The following is a 3,844-nucleotide window of genomic DNA, read 5'->3' on the forward strand; positions in this document are numbered from 1 at the left end:
ACTAGAATATTCCTCTAATTAAAGTTGCTCAACCAATCAATTCCTCTGGGATTTGACCTCACTCTATTGTGAGTTTTTACTTGATGATGATTCGGTATACTTGCCGAAGGGAAATTTGTTGAGAGACAAGTTTCCGTGCATCAAGTTTATGGCGCCGTTGCCGGGGATTGATTTTGTATCGACAATGATTAAGTTGGAGGATAACTAGATTGAGCAATTTTCTTTGATTTGATTATTTCGTTCCCTTGTTCCTTCTCCTTCGTCTATTTTCTTTGTTATCTACAATTTAGTTCACTAACCCACTAACTGTTTGATACAATGCACCACTCATACTAACAGCCATTCTAACAAGAGTAATTTCTTCATTTATTTTCTTTCTTGCTTTTTGCTTTGTTGGTTGTATGACAGGTAGAAGAAGCGTAGCTTTAGCTTCCTTTGATTTTGAACCTGAAAGGACCTTCCTTAGATTAAGGAGGGAAGCAAGAGAGAAAAGAGTCATTGGTGCTGAGAAAGAGGAGGAGTACTTTGAAACAAACATAAAGGAGACCTTGGAAAACAACCATGAAGGAGAAGCTCACAACCATGCCAGAGAAGGCCCTGTGATTCATGCTGGGCCAGAAAAAAGGGGTTCTAGGCTCATACATCAATCCAAACCCAGGAAATTACAGAAGTAGCATCCAAAAGCCAACCGTACATGCCAATAACTTTGAATTAAAACCCCAATTAACATCTAACCACCTTCCTAAGAATATGTGACACTGTGAAGTCTAATGGTATTCATCCTGATGCCTATAGACTACTTTTGTTCCCCTTGTCACTCAGGGACAAAGCATCTAAATGGCTGGAATCTTTCCCGAAGGAGAGTTTAACAAATTGAGAAGATGTGGTGAACAAATTCTTGGCGAGATTCTACCCTCCTCAAAGAATCAACAGGTTGAGAGCTGAGGTACAAACCTTCAGGCAACAAGATGGTGAAACTCTCTATGAGGCATGGGAGAGGTTTAAGGACTTAATAAGAAGGTGCCCACCAGACATGTTCAACAAATGGGTTCAACTGCACATTTTCTATAAAGGTCTTTCTTACGAATCAAAGAAGGTCGTAGACCATTCATCAGGGAGGTCTCTAAACAAGAAGAAAATCATTGAAGAAGCCATAGATATCATTGAGACTGTAGCTGAGAATGACTACATCTATGCTTCTGAAAGGAGCATCACTCAAGGAATGATGGAGCTGAACCATATGGATCCACTGCTGGCTCAAAATAAGATGATCACCAAGCAGTTAGCTGACCTTACCAAGAAGATGAAAGAGAACCAAGTTGCAGCAGTCACCACTTCATCACCAGCTCAAGAAAGAGTGAATACAGGAGAAGGAGGTGACTGGGAACAAGCCAACTATGTTGAGAACTCACCCAGGCAGACCCATGATCCATACTCCAAAACTTATAATTTTGGTTGGAAGAACCACCCTAATTTTGGGTGGAGAAATCAACAAGACCAAGGCCAAGACTAGAGACGCCACAACCACAATCCCAACAACAAGGCAACCTACCAACACTCAACACAGAGACCATACCAACACCCACCTAATCACCCTTTTCAACATCCATATCAAAGCCAACATGACCACTCTCAACCTCCTAACCTCAACCCACCATCACCACCTGAAGATAGACTCTCCAGAATTGAGACTCTACTTGAAAGTATATGTAATGAAGTCCAAGACAACAGCGTGTTTAAGGATGAAGTGCGAGCCAATATCAAAAACCAGGGAGACACCATCAAGAGGCTGGAGTCCCAAGTGGGATATCTATCTCAACAGATTTCCAATCCTACTGATAGTTTCCCGAGTGACACAGAGAAGAACCCAAGGGGAAAAACAAAGAAAGTAAGATGGGAAGAATGCAAGATGATCACTATAAGTGATGAGAGGAGTGTGGAAGAAGTAAACACACAAACAGAACACTTTCAAGACAATCCAAAGGAAAAGCATGAAGAAAGAAATCAAGCACCCAATCCCACACAAAGGAAGGAGCTAAAAAAAGAGGAGACTCTGAACCCATATGCACCTTTTCCCCAAAGGCTCAAGGGTGGTGTAGCAAGGAGAGTGTATTCAAGGTTCCTCAACATGTTTGCATCTCTTCATGCAAACATACCGTTCATTAAGGCTCTCCAGCAGATGCCCTCATACATCAAGTACATAAAGGAGCTGCCGGCCAAAAAAAGTTCACTGAAGGGTGGGCAAATAATAGTGATGAATAAGGAGTGCAGTGCTCTCATTCAAACAGAGCTACCTACAAAAAGGAAGGACCCAGGGATTTTTCACATCCCCTGTGCTGTAGGAGAAATAATGATTGATAAGGGACTCTGTGACCTGGGAGCAAGCATCAACTTAATGCCTCTATCCCTCATGAAAAAGCTTCAAATCAATGAGCTAACACCTACGGATGTAATCATCAAATTGGCTGACAAAACTAAAAAAAACATGCAATAGGAGTGGTTGAAAACGTGTTAATGAAGGTTGGGAACTACTTCCTTCCCTCAGACTTTGTTATCTTGGAGATGGAAGAGAATCACATCCATCCCATCATCCTGGGGAGACCATTCTTAGCCACAGCCAGGGCGCTTATAGATGTGGAGCGAGGAGAGCTAATATTGAGGATACATGATGAACAACTCACTTTCAATGTCTTCAAACCCTCACAAGATGCAAATCAAGAAAACAAAGAATCAAGGGAAGAGCACAATAAGGCACTGATGGAAGAGACAAGCACGGAAGCACAAACAATACACCTGAGAATCCTTCTGGTTGACAAGCAATGTGGTCAGAAGGAACAACAACCAAGTGTAACCCAAGAGGAGCTAGACCCACCAGAGTCATATGAGACCAGCAACAAAATATTCCTGGAAAAAGAAACCACAAGGAGCAAGGCAACATCAAGGGAAACAAGGAAAAAGGCCCCAAGGGATGAAGGAACAAGAAGATCCCTATAGAGGATTTCTCTTCAAGAGATGAAGTGATCTCTACCTATTTCCCACCTATCCCACCTCATCTCCCCACCATCCCATCTCAGCTGCCTCAAGTGTACACTATCAGCAAAATTCTTTCCTTGGAACATGTGGAGCTTCTTAATAAAGCCAATGGAGACAGATTCACTGCAAGAGGGGAAGATTTGAAGCATTACCAACCACCCTGACAAAGGACAACCGTCAAGCTAATGACGTTAAAGAAGTGTTTCATGGGAGGCAACCCATGTTTTATATCCTTTCCTTTAAATCTTTAATAGTAGTTAATAAAGTAAGTTCATGAATTCCAAATCAATCTCGATATAACACTTAGATGAATTTTTGTATACAACATATAGTGAACAACAAGTTTGGTGTTCAGGGCATACTAAGATGACACATACACAATTCATATCATGTCAGTCTTAGAGCCTTAATCAAATCCTTTTACACCACATGCTCACAAACTAAGTTTGTGTTACTAATGTTGCATGCATGAACACTTAGCTGGTCGGTTGGTTTGCATTCATGAATGGCACTTAATTAGTCAAAAGCAAAAATTAAAAAAAAAAAGTAGTTAGCCTCCCATCCTTATTTTTCCACCATAATTCAAACTCATCTCTCTCTTTTCTTTTGTCTTGCAAGGGAATTGAAGGGAATGTTGGAGGGAACCAATGGGACAACCAAAGGAAGGGGGTTCGGCCACTTCACAAAAAGGGCTACACACATGTCTTCAAAGGGAGTGCCTTGGGAAGTGTTGCCATGCAACATTGGAAGAAGGATATCCTTGGAGACTGAACCAAGAACCTCATAAAAGTAGTGATCCTTGTTCCCATCT

The 3,844-nt window shown here is 41.5% G+C and overlaps 1 non-coding gene across 1 annotated transcript; it reads right to left on the reverse strand.

The window, feature by feature from the left end:
• Positions 1-931: 931 nt before the first annotated feature.
• On the reverse strand, positions 932-1,035 carry LOC130951792 (small nucleolar RNA R71). Its single transcript, XR_009074106.1, has one exon. It is a non-coding gene; the product is annotated as a small nucleolar RNA R71 (small nucleolar RNA).
• Between the last annotated feature and the right edge of the window lie 2,809 nt (positions 1,036-3,844).

Source organism: Arachis stenosperma, chromosome 1 (genome assembly GCF_014773155.1).
Source record: "Arachis stenosperma cultivar V10309 chromosome 1, arast.V10309.gnm1.PFL2, whole genome shotgun sequence".
In the NCBI taxonomy this organism is placed as follows: domain Eukaryota; kingdom Viridiplantae; phylum Streptophyta; class Magnoliopsida; order Fabales; family Fabaceae; genus Arachis; species Arachis stenosperma.